The 21,346-nt window shown below is 44.6% G+C and overlaps 1 protein-coding gene across 14 annotated transcripts in view; it reads left to right on the forward strand.

The window, feature by feature from the left end:
* RBFOX1 (RNA binding fox-1 homolog 1) overlaps positions 1-21,346 on the forward strand; it is a 2,209,300-nt gene that overhangs the window by 1,063,675 nt on the left and 1,124,279 nt on the right. The window lies entirely within an intron of this gene.

Here is a 21,346-nt window from a genome sequence, read left to right on the forward strand (position 1 = left end):
TTCGGGGCTGTCAGGTAGATGTTAGATTTCACTGAGCTGTTAAAAATCTAATGGATCCCACTGAGCTGTTTCAGGTTGTTTGTGACAATCACTTAATTTCCTTGTTTTGCAGCTAACAGTGATTTTAATCTTCATTTCAGATTAATCACATAAAGCCTCATTGTCCTTTTCTCCCATTGGCATGCCTGTTTCAACTCTGAGTAATCGATGAACAGGAGCTTCGTTTCCTTTCTCTTCAGCAGTTTAACAAAAACGTATCTTCAGCAAAATTATACATACAGTAATTTCTCATGTATGTTAAAAATGCATAGTAGCAAAGATGGGAAATACAGCAAAGTTTGTAATAGTGATTGCCTCTGGGTGATTTGATGATGAGGGGATTTTTTTTTTCCTACTTCTTTATACATTTTTATGCTTTCAACATTTTCTGTGATGGGCATGTACTATTTTTACGGTAAGAATAAGTAAATTAAAGAATTAGTGTTTCCAAATCAAGGATGAACAAAGGAAATGCAGTCTTTTGATGAGATGTTAGGCTGGAAAAAATTTCAACATTAAAGAGGGGTTAAAAAAAAAAAACAACTACATCAGGATAAAAGAGTGAGTTTGGAAAATTAGCTTGCAACTTGAAGGATGGTCTTTATTATAGATAATGCCGCCGACAGCCTAGGTTCGTCACATCTCTCATTTTTAGTGTACTGGAGTTTGCTCATAGGAAAGTTCCCACCCTGAGCTGCTAATTATTTCATCGCCGTTCACTTGCACAATTGACAGCCTTTGAACCAATATTACTGCACGGACCAGAGAAATGATTCTCCGAGAGAGAGACAATTGAAAAGGCGAAGATTGGGGGAAATGAAGAAGATGTGTTTGGCGGTCTCTGAGTGCTTTATGCAAGGGATGAAGCTGAGATAGGGCAGGGAGTAAATAGAATCGTCATTTTAAAAGTCTAGACCTGCATTCAAGGGCACTTACTTTAAGCCCGAAGCGTAGAGGGTTGGAGGATGCTTTCTTCCAGTGGTCTCTTGTTGTAAGACGAATGTCTTCCGTCTTTGTATTTTGACTATACTGTTCCTTAATGGCTAATTGCTAGGCAATAGAAAACATAATTTATACTTCAATTTGTAAGTCAATCAAATGAAAGCTGGGTGTCAGCAGACTTGGAGAGAAATGAATATTGGGATAAACAGGAGAAGCCCAGAGGCGTGTGGATGCAATTTTAGGAATCCCCAGCCACCCCATGGCATTGGTTCCCACTGTATCCTCTTCAGGGAGGAGATAGAGGGCATCTCACATCTCTGCTCCTCCATCTCCAGCTGTTCTCTGGGGGAAAAGGAGCCTAGAGTCCTCTGTGGACTGTTGATTTGAAAAAAAGAAATTCTGACAAACTGTGGTGAACAAGAAAAATGTATTACGTGAATACGAAAATGTTGGCACATCTGAGGACTGCACGGTTTTATTCAAAGAAGTTCTACTTTTAAGGAGGTTATGAATTTTGAATCAGAGTTTTGTTGTCAGGGGAATGCTTCTTAGAAGAAAGGAAATGTACTTTTAAACAAGATTTTCAGCAAACTTTGACACATTCATTATGGTCATGAGCACGGAGGTGACTCAAATATATTTTGCATAATGTGGGAATAATATTGCATTCAGTGAGCTCCTGCCTCCCAGCATCCCCAGGAATGTCACTGGTACACAAGGAAACGTGGGTGCTTGAGATTAAAAAAATCGATCAGGGCAAACTTATCAAAACACTAATCATCACAAACGGACTTCTCCATATATCTTTTCAATATATAGGTTTATCTCAGCCCTGGCTTATCTCTATGCCAGTTTTACACTGTAAACCAAGCCAGACTCTGGCACATGTTAGCTGACCTATCCCCATATCACAAGCCCCATCCAATAGGCCTGCGCTCCCGTCCCACCCTGCTAGTGTTGGGGACCTAGATCTCTCCTTTTAGCTCATTTTCCCTCTCTCAGGTCACTGAAATTTACTTTCCATCTGTCTCTCCTCTCCCTACCCAATTTTCTCTGATAATAACATAAATATTTGTCTCATGTATCTGACTCTGCTTTCCGAGAGCGGCAGAGATGCTTTTTAAAAGTCTGATCATAAATCCTGGCTTTATCCCTGTAAGAGGTGAGGCTTCTTGCCACCGCAGGGATGTGTGGGGGAGATAAAGGCCAGAAATGAGACACAGGGAAAGGACAGATGCTGATGCAGGAGGTGAGCTGGAGGTGGCTGGCCTGTCCAGTAAGACCAGCCATGGAGCGAAAGGTCAGCTGAGACACAGCTCCACAGCAGTAGGAAGGCCGTAGGTCCAGAGGGAAATCAGAAAGGAGGCGAAGTAAGGAGCCACGATCAGCGACCCACACTTAATCTTAGTAATACCAAGAGAGTCAGGATCACAGGTCTGAAGGGATGGGAGACAGGTGTGTGTCTGGGCAGAGAGTCTGTGTAAGAGGTGCCTGGGTGAGGAGACAGTGTACGCTCTCCCCACCTTGGGCAGGTGTGTTTTAGAGGTAAAGCATCAAAGGTGTGGAAAGGTTGCATCTCATTCCACCCAGTGTTTGCACATCCGTTATTACATCCCAGTGGTGCTCAACGGGGGGGATCATACCTAGGGGACACGGCACAATGTACGGAGACATTTCTAGTGTCACAACTGGGGGAGTGATGCAGTGGTACCCAGTGGGTAGAGGCCAGGGATGCTGCTAAACATCCCACAGTGCACAGGAGGGCCTCTTATCACAAAATATTTCCAGCTTCAAATGTAACCAGTGCCCAGGTTGGAAAACCCTGGTATACCGCAAGAGGGTGTGTGTGTGTGTGTGTGTGTGTGTGTGTGTGTGTGTGTGTGTGTGTGTGTGGTGTGTGTGTGTGTGTGTGTGTGTGTGTGTATGGAAGTAGAGGGGATTATAACTCTGTACAAAGGTTTATCTACAGAGTTGTTTGTTGTAACAATGTGTATGGTATTAAAAAAATTAAACAACCTACATGTTCAACAACAGCTATGGGAGAAACAAATTACATTTCCTTTTCTTATATGATGAAATGACCTTGCAGCCGTTATAAATGATGCCTCAGAACAATGTTTAATGAGATGGAAAAATGTTCCTGGGATATTATTAAATGGAAACAAACAAACAAGTAACACAGTACTATTTGCAGTGTGATCTAATTTCTGTTTTAAAAAAGGCTATTTATAGAGATTTATGTTTATCTGCATCTATCTCAAGATTTGAAATAGAATACAAAAAAGAAGCTTCTGCAATATTAAGTATTATCCCTTAGGTATTGAAATTATGGATGAGTCTAATAGTTTTCCTACATGTTATTAAATATCTTCTCAGTCCTCCACAATGAACAGACATAACTTTTATAGTGGGAGTGAAACGATGTAATTATCTGAAAATACCATTTTTTAAAACATGAAGCTGAAATTTGAGTAGATAGCTAAGCCAGGGCTTTCTGTCCAAGGTCTCTTTTTAGGGTGGCAAGTCAGACAAGAAAATATTTCCAACTGCAGAGAGGGAGGCAGGTCGGGTCAGGGAGCAGAGAGTCTGGAGGAGGTAGCATTTGGCTCTCACTTGAAGTATCAGTTGCTGAGCTGGAAGAGGAATACTCTAAAATCATCGTTTTCTCATTTCAATGCTCTTGATCATTGAATGCCCTCTCCTGAATGTTTCAGTTACGTTGAGAATCGGGTGTAGTTTAAAATTTGCTTTCAATCCCCCTGGCCCAACCTCCCAGGACTTCCTCAGGCCGCTCTGGCCGGCTTGGGTTGCAGGTGTGTGTGTGTGTGTGTGTGTGTGTGTGTGTGTGTGTGTGTGTGTGTGTGTGTGTGTGTGTGTGTGTGTGTGTGTCTGTGTGTGTGTGTGTCTGTGTGTGTGTGTGTCTGTGTGTGGTGTCCTGTAGGGTGGGTGCCTGGAGCCAAGAGACAAATAGTCACTCACAACTTCAACTCCCCATGGAAGATATACAAGCTTACATCTAATGCATGCGGTTTTCTTCATTATTATTTTTGTTGTTGTTAAGAAAATCCTTTTGTTTTAAAAACAGTGTGATGCATTCTGTAGCCATGTCGGTTGGTGGCTTTGTACAGAATTGGATCTATAGGTACCAGGAAGTGGGGGGGGGGGGGGCGTTGCGGGGAGAGAGAGCATGAACCTGAGCAAAGATTATTTCCATTTGAGAAAGAATTTCAAATTCTCTTCCTTCTTCAGGGATAAAGCAGTTAATCGCCATTACACTTCAGACTTTTTAAATTGAGGTAGAATTTGCATAACATAAAATCAACCGTTTTGAAGTATACAGTTCAATGACACTCGTACAGTCACCTTCCAAAACGAAACTCCCTACTCACTCAGTAGTCACTCCCCGTTCCTCCCTGACCCCCCTCAGCCCCTGGTGACCCCTGGGTATACTTCACACACTTCCTGTTGCCGACTTTTAGAAACTTGTTGGCTTAAGTGGTATTTTAGTTTGTACTGTGGCTAGTTGTTCTCTCTCTCTCTTTCTCTGAGAAAGGCACATACGAGAAGGCAAGACAGGTACACAAGGAAGTGGAAGGATGGAGAGAAAGAGAGAAGGGGCAGAGGGGGAGATAGATGGGCAGAGAGAGGCAGGGAGGGAGAGAGAGAGAGAGATGAGAGAATGGAGACTGAGAGAGGAAGAGAGAGGGAAAAGGGAAGGGGGCAGGAGAGAGGTATGGAAGGGTGGGAGGGATGGAAGGAGAGAGAAGGAAGGGGATCCAGGAGGAGAGGGAGGGGGAGGGTTTAGGAGGTAGAGAAACCGGGTGTGAATGAAAGACATGCTGCTGCCATATCAGTTAGCAAAGGATGTTGCAGCCATCCAGCCACTACAGCCGCCCCAGAGGGTGAGCCCAGAGGGAACTCAGGTTGGAGACAAACAGGCTGCCTCCCCTCAACACCTCTAAGCCCTCAGGCCCTGCAGCCACCACCCCCCGCCCCCCCACGACGGTGCACCTGAGGAAATTCAGGATGGAGAAAAGCAGGATACTGACCCTAGATAGCTAAGGTATGTATCAAACGAATGATTCCAATGAGCCCAGACTCTTGCATCTTCCCATACATAGAAAAGCGCTAGATTCATTAACTTGAGATGTCTGGTTTTCTTTAATCAACAGTGAACTTTTAAAGTTCTGACCACCTGGTCTTTGCTGCAAAACTCCTCTATATCCCGGCCCCTCCCTCACCTCTTCGGAGCAGGCCCTCAGAGCTCTCTGAGAGGCTGGCTTTCAGGCTTAATCCTCAGTTTTGTCCACCAAAGAAAACATCATTCTCAACTTCCAGGTTGTGCGTTCTTTTTGAATCGACACTGGGTCGGCTCTGAAGGAGAGAAACCTCCACCCATATACACCCATTGAGTCTGAGAATCCATTTGAAAGAGCTGTTCTGAAATTCCAAATGTGCCCGATCATCACAAAGGGGTAACAAAGGAGAATAGAATAGGCCTGGGGAGACCTTTGCTCAGACTCTGGGGTCGGCCAATGACAGGCTCTACCTCTGGGGTCTACGCCTCCTGAGCGTTTGGGGGTCCCGTTGCGATCTCCCCAGTCCTTCTGTTGATATCCTGACACCAACTCTCCATGATGAGTTTGGCTTTTCAATTTTTTTCTCACTTAATAATTGAGTCTGTATGATTCCAGTGCAGGCAGTGGGGTGAACTTCAGATAGTCTAGTTATTATAGATTAGCCCTGCTGATATTGCAAGCTTGGAAAGAGTTGATATGCTGTAGAATGACATGGCAACCCGATAACAATGAGGAAAGAGACTTTTCTATAAATCTTTTTAAGTATAGTATTTCCATATTAAATCTTGTAAAGTGAATGTCTGGCTGCATTGATGAATGGACCTTCACTGATAGAATATGCTTTAGACGTCCTGGCAGGCTTCCTGAGGACCCCAGGTGATCAAAACCAACCAGAGTATTTCTTCATTATCACCATCATCTTACACTTACATTATTCTCTTTGTCATTGAGAACTCCAGACTCCAGTCTATAGGAAATGTTTCACAGGTAGTTGAAATACGGACAGCAGTACCGGGGAGTACCTCTGAACACCCAACGCAGCCTCGTTCGGAATATTTCATGTGATTCAAGTTGTGAGATGGAGCCTAACAGCCTACTGGTCAGGAGAAGCCAGGGACCGAATAGAGAGGCTCATGTACAGACAGGGAGTTCATTAATCTACATTGAATGGTCTCAAATTCACCTTCACAACTTCGTGCAAATGATGAAAAATGTTCAGGAGGGAGCTGCCGAGGAAAGTATTTCTTTTTTGGTAGTGATTTTCTTACTGCGATGATGTAAGGATTGAAGGCACAGATCCTGAAGCCAAGTGGCCTGAGTGCAGGCCCCTTGTCCACCCTTTCCTAGCCGTGACTTGGAGTAAATCTGTCTCACCTGTAAAGTGGGGGTAGTACAGGTAATTGATGGGGCTGTTCTGAGGATTTCAGGAGGTAATGTAAGAACATGCTCAGAACCGTGATTGATGCATAATTAGTAGCCAATAAATTTGCTATTATCATTATTATTATCTGGAAGCTCATGTCCTGAAATCTTCAATGAAAACAAGGTTTACTGAGCTATGTATGTAAATATATGTGTGCGTATGTAGTTCCTTGAAATAATAATTTCTTATTCGGTATAATATAGGCATATTCTATGATTAAATAAGTTACTTATGCTCTCTGTGACTCAGTTTTCTCATCTGTAAAGTGGGAGCAATTCTGGCATGTTATAGGTTTGTTATGATAATTGCAGGAGTTAATACATGTCAAGTGCTCCAACACATACTTCACCATAAATTTGCTACCATCACCACCATCATCACCATCATCACCATCATCATCATTGTTATTGTTACTATCACCTGGAAGCTGCTCAGGTCCTGAAATCTACAAGGAGAAGAATATTCACTGAGCTACAGAAATTAAAAAAAGAATCTGTATGTATACATAGTTCCTTGATATAATCCTTTTTATTCTATAGAATACAGGATGTTCTATCTTTAAGTCAGTTTGATAATCCAAAGTCCGAATTAATTCAGCAGACAAATTAGGCTGCAATTGCTTTTCTTCCCTGAGATTTATTAGCTTTAGCAAAATATCCTGCAGGAAGCAGTAAAGGCTGTTCTTAGATCACAGCACATTGGAAACGTGATTTGGTTTATGGACACGGCACACACACAGCCTTGTCTGGGACGCACACGTTCGGTGAGGCGCCCCTGCTCTGTGTAGTTTACCCGGAATAGAGGGATGCATGTTCCTCCTGCTGTTTTGGCAGGCAAGCTTATGTTGGCGGCAGGAGTGGATTAAGGACCTTATTCAATTATTAGTTATGAAATGTCATAGCAACCTCTGGATTGCCAACTATATTTGGTACTGGGTTTTAATTATCATTAGGGAAATCCCAAATGTTTAAAATGAGTCTTTGGAGAGAGCTTCAGTGGAATGTGGGAAAGAAAGTCATGATGAAGTTGCAGAACTTTGGGGTCAGTCTTTCACGCAGCCCTGGGATCCTTCCTGGTCTGGCCCCTGCTGACTTGGGGCTCCATGGTGGCCCCTAGAGGCCATCCTCTTCCATTGCTGAATAAAAGGGTGGTTGGAAAGTCATTTCTCATATTTCCTCAATATATGCTTCTCTGTAGATTCCACATGTAGGTCCTGGTATTTTCTCAAGAGCATACAGACAATTCTTCGTTCATTCATTCATGTGCATGCATTCTTGTATTTGTTCATCGTTCAGTAAGTGTTATTTCAGTGTCTACTGTGTGCTAATTAAGTTTCTCGGCACTGTGCTGTGTATTGAGACATGCCAAAAAGAGTGGACCTGACCTCTACTCTTTGGGGGCTCAAACTCTGTAGGAGAGATAGATGATGTCAACAGGCAGTTACCACATGCTTTGACGTACAAATGTCACAAATCAAAATTTGTACAAAGGAAGGAGGGATTAACGGTGTCAAAGGGAGAGAGCTTCGGGGATGCTTATGGAAAAGGTGATGCCAGAGGAGAGCTTTGCAGAAGGGAAAGGAAGATCTCCACGCAAACCAAGTGTGAGGGAGAGGGAAGGAGGGAAGACATGAGGCAGAAGCAACAGCACATGCAAAGGAACAGAGACAGGAAACAGAAGGTGTGTTGGGAGTTGCAAGTTTTGTTGACTTGTGGAGAGTAAGGCCAAGGGTAAGAGGAGACCAGACGGGTAGAAGGAAGGTCACAGGGGAAGTTGGGATTTCACCCGGTAAGTGATAGAGAATCACTGAGACCTTGCAAACAGAGTTCAGTTTGCATTTTAGAAAGTTCGCTCTGACTCTGCTGGTGGGTGATGTATTAGACAGAAGCAGGAGTCAAGGCTGGGAGGCTGGTTGGGAAGCTACCGCGGTGGCCTTGTGGGGGAAAGATGGTGTTTGAACTAAGTCGAGGGTGATGGTTTTTGTGGCGAGAAGCAGATGTTCTTGAATAAAGTTGGAAGGAAGGATGGAGGGCTCTGTGGATATGGGTGCAGTGCAGAGAATCCAGAATGATACCTGATTCTAGCTTGGGGAGCCAGGGGCGTACGAGGGCAACTGACAGAGGAAATACGGAAAGGTAAGCCTCCCATGGCTTGTGCAAAGCCGTGGAAGAAGCAGCAAAAGAGTATTTTTGGTGACCTGTAATGAGGGTCCAGGCCAGGATTTAAGTCCAGGAAACACCATGTGGTGCCTTTCAGCAGCCAGACTGGGTCTCACACTAATAGGCAGGGGTCAGAGAAATCTGCAAACAGGTGTCAGGGATGCTGGAGGGTTAGAGGCAGGATCTGAAGGGAGGTGAGTAGGAGGGTGAGGTCAGAGAGTAAAAAGGGGCTGTAAGACGGAGTGAGGTGTTGGGGGGGGTGCATTACAAGGACTTGGGCATTTAGTCTGAATGTGATGGGAAGCCAACCCTCATTGAGATGTGAGTCTCTGGTCCTCCCTTTACCAGATTTCTCATCTATAAATTGGAGTTAGTACTAGTAAGTTATAGAGTTGTGAGGGTATCAGGAGTTCACGTATGGGAGTGCGTAGCAGTGTGCTTGGTGCCTAGCATTCAGCAAGGTTTTCATCGTCACCATCCTCATTGTCATCGTCATCGTCACCACTATTACCTGGAAGCTCATGTCCTGAAATCATCACGGAGAACAATATTTACTGAGGACTGACTTCATCTCCCTTGTGTCGTGAGAGCCCCCTGGGCTTTGCTTCAAGAAGGGAGAAGAGGCCACAGACAGAAGCAGGGGGCCCAGCTGGGAGCCACTGCAGTGGTTCAGGTGGGATGTGATGGTGGCTTGGCCCCCAGTGGGCAGTGGGTGCAGTGGACCCTGCAGGTGTGTAGATGCAGCGATGGGAGTGGCTGGCAGAATAGATGAGGGGTCAGAGGTAAAGCTGAGTCAAGACTGAGAAGTTGGAAAGTTTTGCTTCTTTTTGCCTTTAGCGTTATGCTTTGTAAAAGTGAAGTCTCCGTTTCAGTTAGTCCTTCCAACAGACACTGCTCGATGGCGCCCACCTCCCAATCTCCCTCCACCTTTCTCACGGGGCTCAGACGTCACTGCCAGTGGTAGGGCCAGAAGGCCAGTCTTTGAGTGAGAGAGACCCACCCTTCTCAGAACTAGCCATCCCTCCTGTACTCGTCTCCTGTCCCTGTTGTCACAAATGACTGCAAACTCAGTGGCTGAAAGCAATACTAATTTATTGTCTTGTGGTTCTGGAGGCTGAAACAAATCTTCTGGAGCCGAAATTGTGGCGTTAGCAGGGCTGTATTCATTCCTTCTGGAGGCTCTGGTAGAGTATCCATTTTCTTGCCTTTTCCGGTTTCTAGAGTTTGCCATACCCCTCAGCTCATGACCCCTTCCTCGACCTTCGAAGTGCATCTCTGCAACCTCACATTTTCTTTTTCTCTGTTTTTGACCTCTTTTAAATACACCTGTGATAACTTTGCACCCACCTAGATAAGCCAGTACAGTCTCTCCAACGTAAAATCCTTAATTTAATCACATCTACCAAGTTCCTTTGGCCATGTAAGGTAACACATTCACAGGTTCTGGGGAATAGGATGTGGACATCTTTGGGGGGTGGGTACCATTATTCTGCCCATCACACCTCCACTGACCAAGGCTTCCTTATTGGCTTGGGTTCCCTACCCACCTTTGTCTTTTCTATGACCGTCAAGGCTCCTTAGCATTCCTGCAAATAGACCCATCCCATAATTTCATCTCACGTGCAGGAGAGTCAGATTGATCCGGGCCCAGATTATTCATTTTAATGACTAGGAGCTGGTCCCTGCATGATACACAAATAGTAGATGGGCTCATCTCAAATGCGCCATTTACCTAATTCTAATGTTACAGAGATTTATGATTTATTTATGGCACAGAACAGGACTATTCTTGCCACTATCTCCCCTACGCTGCACATCACTTCCCATCTGATGACTTCCTCAGCCTTAAGCTGAAAACCTTGATATGTGAACTGTCCATTAACTCATTTAACTTCATTAGTTGGTGTATGTAATACACGTAGCTTAGTGCCTGGCACATAGGAAACAACTACTAAAATAGAATTCAGCCTATTCTTGCAGTCTATAAATATAATTTTGAATCATGATTCTGTCACTCTGCTTATGAGCTGACTCCGGGTCTGCGCCACCTGTAAATGTGATAAACACATCTCTCAGGTCTTCCCTTCCACTGTCGATAAAGATGTTCGAGACAGAGACTCTGACTTGGCTTTCTAATAGCCCATGGCCCCCATACAAGTGTTTTATACTTTTTAGAGAATGTCTCTACACATTATTCCAATTAATTATCCTCTTCCAACAGTTTGGGGCTGATGACCCCCCCATTTGGCATTTACTAAGTTACTATGTGCAAGGAAACCCAGGGGATTAAATGATAAATTGCAAACATAAGACCTGCTTCCTTGGAGCTTATGCATCTTGTTGGGAGATATGGACATACGTGTACACAGCTGTTCCATTTGTTAACACTCTGGGGAAGTTGATGAATCAGCTATGAGTCTTAAGTTATATCCCACATTCCTCATCTTCTCACAGTTGCCTCAGCATCACACTGCTCTCAGTCTACAGCATTACTCAGCCCATCAGTCTAGGACCTTAAAGAAATAGAAGGGGATTTGCTTGCCATTGCTTTTTCCTGGTGAACACATGCTACCTCTTAAGGATCACCTTTACTCGTTCCCAGTGGTTTCAAGCCATCCATTAGCAACCTGTTGTATACAGGCACGTGGCATCATATATATCACTTCGTTGTGGGTACCATCCTCCCATCCCCCTTTGTAGATACTGGTCCATTTACCCATTTCCAAGTGTTTTCCCTTCTCTCCTGTTACCTACGATTGCTTGTAAGTCACTGTATCTAATTCCATAACTATAGTATTTGCAGGGTTTTATGGTATGTGGGGCATGATTGATCTGGGTCCAGATGGTTAGTTCTAATCAGAGTAGGAGCTGATGCCTAAGTGGCTGATGGTAGTCAGATAGTAGATGGGCTTATCTCAGATGTGCCATCTATCTAATTCCAGTGTTGCATAAATTTATGATTTATTTATAACACAGACCACAGCTTCTCTTGCCATCATCTTCCCAGCCCTGAACTTCACTTCCCGTAGGATGATTTCCATTCTCTTCTTTGTTGTTTTGAGGTCCTTCTCTTGGGGAAAAGGTCAAAAGCAAATAAGAAATGGCTAAATTCTGCTTTCTCTCTTCCCCTGTAGACTCTGTTTTCAATGCACTGGAGAGAAACTCCTTTTTGACTCTTGGAAACACAGGAGGAGAGCATGAAAATATGGCAAATGCTTTAAAAAAGAAATAAGCACTTTCTCTTCTAGTTAGAAAGATAAATGCAAGTCAATAAAGTTAAGTAAATGTTATACCTGTTTTAAGAGTGGTATTGACCGTGGGAAGGCCAGCGCTGTCCTAATTAAAAGTGGCTATTGGAATGGTCATACATTATCTCAAATTGCTACTGAAATTATTTTCCTTTCTCTACGCCTTTGCTCTGTGAGAGTATTTCGTACCACCAATAGCCATAAACACCTAAATTTCTGGAAGATGCAGTCTAATGCCTTTCCCTGACATCTTGCTCAAGAAAACAAATATTTAATTCCCTTGTATGTGATGCAGAATTATAGTTATTTAAACACATGCTCTAAATCCTGCGTGTTTTTATCTAGTTTTTGAAAACATTGCTAAGTTCTATTTACCAAATATAGAGCTTCAAGTTCAAGTTTGAATATTATTTTCTCTGGGGGTGGTGATAATTGCCACCCCCAAAGCCAGTTTCTTCTCAGCACTTCCCACAATTGCAATCAATTTATCAATTGATGTTTTCTCTCATTGCTCCTGTTAGACTGTAAGCTGCATGAGGAAAGATTTGATAACCCATATCCTCTAACCCATGTCCTCGAACACAGCTTCTGAGATAAAGCTGTAGCTCAATGAATATTTGTGGGACGAATGAAACGACAGTGGCCACACATGCGTGTTGAACAGGTTAGGATAACGGGGAGGGTTACGTGTGTTGAGGAAGTTGGCAGAGGTGGTGGCATCTAAGCAAACTGACAACATGGTGGGGATTTGTTCTACATCTTCTCTCCAGTCGATGGTGATCATCATACTTCAGTCCTGCAAGCCCAGAATCAGAGATGTCTATTTTTGAGTCGCTATATATAGAGAGAAGAAACAGTCACTCAGAATGTGGAGTTACTCAGTATTTTTGGCTCTTTGGCTATTTTCAAGGATCTTCATCTGGACTTAAAAGCCAAATTAATAGGCGATCGTTCCCTCTCATCTTTTGCACAGACACTATTTTGGGAGGAGATACATCACCCGGGCTGCATCAGTGAAGGGACAGGCTGTTTTCACTCTTATAACAGGAATGATCACCCAGGGCATCTTCTATCACATGCTCCAGTAATTCCCTACTGACCTGCACTGACTTTATTTAGCTTTATTAATTTAAGCTAAATGAATTTTATTTTTTAAGAGTGTCTCTGCAGAATGAAGCACCAAGAACATATTTCTGTTTAACTCATTTTGTTTGCAGCTTCCAAGTTGTGTTTTGTTTTTGCTTAGTTGTAAGTTTGGCTTGGTCAGTGTCCTCTGCACCTAGTTTGATAGTTCAGTAAAGTTCACAGTTCATTGTTACTGCTTCAGCCCCATTTGTTAGGTTTGCCAGGAGCTGTCTTCTCCCGGAGCCACAAGCCAGCCATCTCTGTAGAAGGCGTGTAAATGAAGCACCTCCCATGGGACAAGGAAGCTGCCGGCCTCCTGATCTTGACTCTTGTGTCATGGAAACAGGGACTGGGTCTGATTCCTAAGCTGTTCACCCTGGGGCATCCCTAGGTTAAGAGAGCTTGTGTTGGTACTGATGTCTCATCAAAGACCATGCCATTTGTGAATTCCACATCAATGTCTTTGATAAACCTGAGTTGGAAAGAAATTTTTAAAAAGACCCCACAATCTAGTAATTTCTGGTTATCTAATAGCTAGCATGTAATAGATGCCAGATGCTGTGCTAAGTGCTTCATGGACGTTATCTCAATTAGATCCTGAGACAAACCTTTGTGAGATGCACTGTTGTCCCCATTTGAAAGATGGGGAGAGTGAGGCTCAGGGAGGATAAGCAGTCCAGTTCAGCTGCTCCCCTAGTAAGTGCTGGAGTCTGGCCTCACACCCAGGCAGTCCGACTGCCATGCTTTTCTCCTCTACAAGCTACTGCCTCTCAGCTTCAGGCGTATGACCAGAATGCTGGCTGAAGTTTTGTAAGTCAGCTCAGGTAAGGATTTTGGACCATCCAGGTTTGATAGTGGACTGGGGTCCTTGGGAGGTCATTGCATTCACTGTTTTTAAGTAACCTCAGGACTTACCAAGTGTATCACATTCCTGCTATTACTTCTTAGAACCCTCTGAGTGGGGTTGGTGTTATTCGATCCCTTCTGTGGAGGCCAGAATCAAGGAGCAGATGTTTGCGCATTCAGGAGAGATTTATTGAGCACCAGGTAAGCGCTTCATCTTGGGTGTAAGCAATGCAGTGGCTACTGAGACATGGTCTGTACCACCAAGGACCCCAAGCATCGTATCTCTTTCATGCTCACCATTATATCTGAAGTTCTTAGTATTGTGCATGGTGCAGGGTTGGTTATCTGTAAATGTTTGCTGAGCTTTGCAACCAATGGTGCGGCCAGTGGATGACTGTCAGCAAAGAGCATCTTCCTTTTGTATTTTTACTGTCTGTGGCTTCAAGCTCTGCACTCCTGGAATAGTCCGAGCCTCTGTGGCTTTGAGAGGTACCCTGGAAACTGACCCCAGATGAAAACTACTCCAGCCTCTTTTTATAGGACGACGCTGTTGTAAAAACCCAGGCACTCAAGGGCAGCTGGGTCCCACCCAGGCCTGCTGGTGCCTCGCTGCAGTCTGCAGGCTGTGTTCTCACTGAGGTCAGCTGCGTACCGGCAGGGAGAATGAGACTACAGGACAGTCAGGGCAGATAGCTCATCCCTCAGCCTCTGATGAAAGATGCAAATGGAAACCGGCGTCATGAAGGTATAATCAAACACCATCCACCCACGTTAATGTAGATTGTCAGGACAGCCAACCTTTCCTTCCCCGGGAGCCTGACAGGCATGATTAACATGCTGTGAGCTTGGCAGAAATCGCTGTGGCTCTTACCTCGGGCTGCACCTCTGTTCAGGCCCTGATGAGATACCCGGGCAAGCGATGGGATTTTAGGGGAATGAGAGCCATGCCCTGCCTCCCCTTAGCTCCTGCCCCCGTGCCCCTCTGGCTGGCCAGGTCATCCGGCCTGCGTTTTGGGGAGGGGGAAGGTGTTGACTGAAAAGCTCAAGGCAATGGACTCTCCCTGATTCCTTGACAAGTTGTTTCCCCAAACCTCTATTTTCTTGTGTGTGGCTCTGAACTACTTCCAGTTGCTAAGCAACCCACCGGCAGCTCTAGCCCAAGGTATTTCATAGACGTGTAGGCATATTATTTGGGTACCTCCCCAGCCTCCCCTTCTCTGGGCGCTGCCCCTTCCCAAGCTCTTGCCTTCCATCTTGTGAGCATATCCGAATGGGCCAAGGCGAGCATCTGATCTAAGGGCAGCTCACATGTTGCCCAGACCATTGGGCCAATCGGATCTCCTCTCAGATTTTTCAATAAAAAGATAGGAACAATATTCAGAAGCGTTTGAATCAAAACATTGTGTAGACTTGGGACTCAGGTGGCCATTTGCAAATACGTGCATGTTAATGAGGAAGCAGAGATAGTAGTCTGCAGCGTGAAATAGGAGATTGGAGGTTGGGGAGAAAGGAGATGAGAGGTCTTGGAGGTGGGGGAGTTGAGGAGAGAGTAGGCATTTAATGTCTAAAGGGTAGCTGGACTTACCCACGTCAGGGGTTTGTCCAGGAGAACTTGAGAGGGGCGAGGGAGTGGACAGCAGGGGCCAGGGAGCGGTTTATGTCCTGGCCTGTGGTTTCAGGCTGAGAAATTAGGAAAGAGAAGATATATGGAGGGCGGTAGAGTGGTAGGATCAAGGGCCTGGAGACGTCTAAGAGGTGGGACGAGTGTGGTCGTGAGCAGAGTGGGTGAGCTGGAGAGACAGAAGGTGATAACTCAGGAAACCAGATGCTTAAGATTTCAGAGCAGGTGAGAAGGTAGAGGATGGGTCCATGGAGCAGGTGACCGAGGCGGAATAGAGGACGATGCTGGCAGAGTGAACGATGAGAAAGCTACGGGAGGCCAGGGTGCTGGATGCTGCCGGAGTCGCGGTGGAACAGAAGTGCTGAGCCGGCTGCTGATGTCCGTTGAGGGGGGATGATGGGGACGGAGAAGACGGCAGCCGCAAGGTGGGGTGGGCTTAATAAAGTCTGATGCCCCCGCTTTCAAATGAGCCAGGATTCTGAAGGAGGAAGGGGAAGAGGGGCTTGTAAGTGGCGTCGGGGAATAAACAGGACTCACGGGTCCTGAGGGAGCCCGCGTCCCTCGCGTACCCTACTTCCCTGCAGCCCCACGCTGGGCTCGCTCTCTCCACTTCTCTGCTGTCAGCTTCATTTTCTCTTATTTCTGACTGGCTGTCTTCACACTGCAGGAATGTGGCCCAAGTTTTACAGCTTTACAGCTTTATCCCCTGGAGAAGGAGGGACTGAAACCTCTGTCTCACCCCAATCAGGGGCGGGGAGTCCCTGCTCTCCTGAACCGGGTGCAAACCGCTGAGCCAGTCGCCGGTGGGCAGGGGTGGGTCGTGTATTACCAACAGGGTGACTCTAGGTTCATAGGGTCCATTCCTAGAAAGTACTGTAGGCTGATGATTTCACAATCTGCCAGAGTAACTTCCTAAAACTTGGCCAAGGAATTCCCAGGCTTGGTTCCCAAGCTCTGGCCCCTGAGGCTGGAGGTCTGCCAAGCTTCCCTCAGAGGCTTTCAGCTGACAGAAAGGGTTAACCCTGCCCAGCCCCGAACCGTCCAGGTGGAGGAGCAGGGGGACAGAGCTGGAGTTGGTAGTAGCCTCTCAGACGGTTTCTTGGGCAGCCCTTCTGTGCTTAAAGGGGGAAGCATTCTTGAATATGCTGGAATATTTGTAATTCTGATTAGACAAGAATACGCTTAGGTCCTTCCTCTGGAAATCTCCGCAGCATGTCCTCTCAGTCTTCTGTGACATCAGCCTTTTCTCTTTGTAATTTCCAGCGACTCAGGCTTTGTTTCCATGACGTGCTTTCAAATGCTGCCTCCTTTCCACCTCTCCTGCCTTGTTTTGTCAGGTGGACGTGGCGGGGAGGGGATCTTTTCAATTCTTTTAACATAGGGATTCTCAAACTCTGGAATCTGATAGAAAAGCGCATTGCTGAGTGCCACTCTCAGAGATTCCGATTCAGAAGTGGGTGGGTTCCAGGAAACAGTACTGGGAAGGAGAACCTAGCAGTTCTGCAGGACACACTGTAAAATCCCGCTTTAACATTTCATTAGACTGGAACTTGGCAACCAGTTCCCAATCCCTGGATTTCCCGAAATATTGCCACTTGGTCTTCACACGGACCCAGGTGAGCCATAGCAGCTCTTCTCTCCACCTCAAGGAAAGACATAGTCATTTCATGCCAGATTCTGTCCAGTTCAGGAGAGTGAATTTCCCTTTTTTCCCTCTTCCTTTCCTCCTGGAGGACCCCTTCATCCTCCCCCTTCATCGCTCCCCTCTTCTCCCTACTACCACAATCAGAGCAAAACTGAAATAAACTCCTATGCTCCTTTCTTTATGAAAAGGTTCCTTCTGCTGCTGTTCTTCCCATCCCCCCATCCTGGCTAAGCATGCCTCGTTTAAGAGGTTCTTGCATTGTTTTGCTTTTTCCTTGTGAAACATTTATCCCTAGCAACTCTCTAGTCACAAGGACCTTTCTGAGAATCTCTCAAGGAAGTCAGCAGGAGCCTTAACAATGCTTGAAAACACCCAGTGTGCTCTGTAACTTTTCTCCCACAGGTAAAGGATGTCCTTACAAGGTTATAGATGAGAACCTCTAAGATGCACTTTGTTACAAAGGACACAATTTTAATCAGTGGTTTATAAAGCTGAAATGATAAGGAAAATGTTCCTTCATTTACTAATTCATTCTTTAATTTTTCCACCCATCCATCAGTCCATCCATCCACCCACCCACCCACCCACCCATCCATCTATCCATCCATCCATCCAATTAACATTTTTTTCAATGCCCATGTATGTTTTTAGCTTGAACCAAAAGTGATTATTGGAACAGTGGTGACCCTCAGGAAAGTCCTGGCATAGTGGTGGAGACATACATAAACAGATAGTGCATGATATGGTGGTCCATCAGCAATATCCACAAAGTATCACGTGAAGAGAAGACGTTATTCTTCTCGTTCCTTACATTCTCTTCAGTCTCTGTCCTAGTGTGGATCACGATTAACATCGAGTGTGTGTTTCTTTACTTGGTTGTGTCACTTCCCCTGGGCAGGTCATAAGGTCCACAGGGGCAAGGATGTCGTCTGCTTTATGCAGCGTGCTTTCCCCAGTGCAGGTGCTCAAGGACTCAGAGAGCTGTGTCCCAGGCACAAGGTACCATGAGGGGAAAATGTCAAAGAGGTAAAGAGGCGCGGATTGTGGTGCAGAGAAGTGAAGGGTGTGTAGAGAGCCTGGGGAGGAACAAAAATGAGTTTGGTTTTGCTAGAGGGTAAAATGCAAGGTTAGAGGCAGCAGAATCCCCAAAAGACAGTGTTGAGATGGGCTGACAAGCTGGGGCTTTGTCCTTTGCAAGCATGGGAGTCGCAAGAAGGCTTGAAGCAAGGGGATGGATTTTCCATGTGTTCCCCCGGGCTGAGTGGAGAGTGGATTTGAGGGAGATGGAAGGCAAGGGTGAAGTCGGGAGGCTGTTGTGCGGGTTCCAGACAGAAGATGATGAGATTCTGATGAGGGTGGGATGGAGCAGGCACGTGTGTGGGAGACACGGCCAAGGCTTGCTGACTGAATGTGAGGTCTGAGCGATTCAGAGTGACTCCCAGATTTCCAGCTTGGGGTGTCAGGGCGGATAGGGGTGTGTCAGTCGGGAGAGTGAGCATAAGAGAGATGAGCCGTCAGAAATGATGAGTTTGGTGTGGGATTTTCTGGATAATCTTCCAGGGGCTTGTGGATTCTACATGGAGACATCTGGTCAGCCATTGTGTTGATATATCCAACGATCCAGGAAAAGCTCCCTCTGGGCTGAAGCTATAACATCGAGATCAATAGGGTGGATGTGATTTAACCCATTATCGTAGTCAGTACCACCTAGAGAGAGTCTATAGAATGAGATAAACAAAGTACGGTAGGAGTCGGGGAGCCTGTGGTTCCAGCCTCCGTATCAATTGTTTATTTTACCTCCTTGCCTCTGAGCTCTTTGACGATGAGGCTCCTTTGAGTCATCATCTCCGGTACCTAAGACAGCATCTTACACATAGTAAGTGCTTTAAAGATTATTCATGGTTTCTGGACTGTTTGTCAAAATGTAAAGATTCCCAAGTGCATCACTTCAAAGAGGCAGGGAATTTGGTTCAAATCATGTTATTTTCCTAAAATAATAGATTTTAAACTTTTAAAAGATTCTTAGGCGAGAGGCACCCTAGTGACATAGAAGGGTTTTGGAAGACTTTCTTTATTCTGCAAATATGTATTAATAATGCCTTTCCTGTTCCAGTGGTGAGCCAGATGTGCTGTGGGGACAGAGTTGGGAAGGACTGATGGCCAATTACTTAAGTTTAGTGAGCCTCAGTTTCCTTATCTGTAAAATGGGGATGAGAACATTTACTTTCTAGGATTACCATTCTCATTAATTATGCTTAATCTATGTAATCAGTCATAATTACTATATATAATATTCTAAATAATTATATTTATTTAAAGCCTGGAATATAGTAAGGGCTGAAAGAAAACCAGAGACAGGCATCATGTTGGGATTATGTTTACATTACCTGGTCTACTTAGTGACAAGGCACATGCTAGAAAGGAGTTTAATGAGAGTTCAAAGCGTCCTGATTTCCCAAACCATTGCCTAACTGGGAGGCAAACAGCCCCTGTCTATAGAATACTAATAAACAAGCATTTGGGGTTTTGCTCTGTTTTTTTTTTTTCCCCAGTAGTGAAAGATGTATTTTCACTCTCTGTCATTTTAATTAAATCAAGTCTCAGAAAACATAAAACGAGAGTCACATTCTTTTTCAGCAGGAAAACTTTGAAAACTGCACACCAGATTGCAAACTGTTAAAATTCATTCATTAAAAGTTCATGGTCTATTGGACTTTTTTTCCTTCATGCATTGCATTATGTACGTTTCCTATCTATGGTTATGTGACAGATTGTCTAACAGATTTCTTGTACAGTAGAGTTACATAGTCTGCCAGAAGGGCCTAGTTTGGAACCTGTGGCCATAAGTGAAATGGATTTGGAAATGCCATCTTCCTATCTAGTGGATAATTTAGTACTAATGGCCTCACTGATCCCTCAAGACCAACAATTATATACCTGTTTGAAGTTAATTAAACTATGTAGACATGAGAGTTATATGAATTATATGTTATAAAAATTTGGTAGGCGTTGAATGGACTGACAACACGTTCTGAAACCTAGTACTGACGTTTAATCATTTTAATGTGCAGGCTGCAGTCACCAGGATATTTGGCGAGGTTGTCTGTTGGTATAGAAGTGCCCATTTTTGGACCATGTGTTAATTCTGTATGCAGCTCTATGAATATGCACGTGCATTGTATATCCCTACATGCGTGGACAAATCACATATTTATTTACACTTAAAGTTTGCTAATACCAAGTGTTTAAAAAATTAGAATTCCTAATCCAGATTTTTAGGCCAGCCTTTACACTACACAAAATGACTCTTAAGAGTTATGGGAAGGGTTTTATTTTTAGCAGTCGGTAAATGAAACCTTTTATTCATCATTCTGAAAGATGGCGGTAAAGATGAGAACATCTGTTCTTTTTAATTTCAGGAAGGGAAAAGGCAGCCATCCACTCACACAAGGGTTAGGACCTGTTCAAGAGCCTCACACATTTTGGTCAGCCTCCCATCAATGAATCGGTTACCTATGTTACAATAACACGGTCTCTCTGAGGAAAGAGTGGGTACCCCCCACCTCTCATTCATGACAACTTTAAGTGTAGTAGTTGGAGGAGTGTTGTGTTCTGGCTGCAAAAACATTTTCCTTAATTCATTACTTGTTCTCTGAATAATTCATGTTTTTTACAAGGTGTATCTGATCAGGGTTTCTCATCCATGGCACTTTTGACATCCTGGGTCTGATGATGTCATGTTAGGGCAGGGCTGTTCCTGTGCTTCCTCCAGGGTTTCGCAGCATCCCTGGACTTTACGTGCCAGTAGCTCTCCCTCCATCTGTGACAACCAAATGTCACCTGGAGGACAAAGTCACCCTAATTGAGAGCCTCCGCTGTATACTTATAGGGCCATCATTCAGGTTGCTGACTGAAAAACATTTTAAGCATATATACCTGTATTGGGTTAATTCTGCACTATTTTTTGTGCCTTCAACTGTCTCCTCCTATTCAATGTTCCCCAAATGCAAAGTACATGTGTAGCCTCTATTTTTGTACTGGTTCTGTGTAACATATTTCATTTTGAATTGAGAGAAAACAGCCATTTGCAGTCATTTTAAATCTGATAAAGATTTAATGAGAAGAGGAAAAAAAAGACGTACATTTTCATAAACTAATTTCAGCAGAAGTGTGGATAGTTTTCTATAAAACTACACTGAAAGAGAAGGTAGAGTGCATC

Source organism: Balaenoptera ricei, chromosome 15, assembly GCF_028023285.1.
Source record: "Balaenoptera ricei isolate mBalRic1 chromosome 15, mBalRic1.hap2, whole genome shotgun sequence".
Classification (NCBI taxonomy): domain Eukaryota; kingdom Metazoa; phylum Chordata; class Mammalia; order Artiodactyla; family Balaenopteridae; genus Balaenoptera; species Balaenoptera ricei.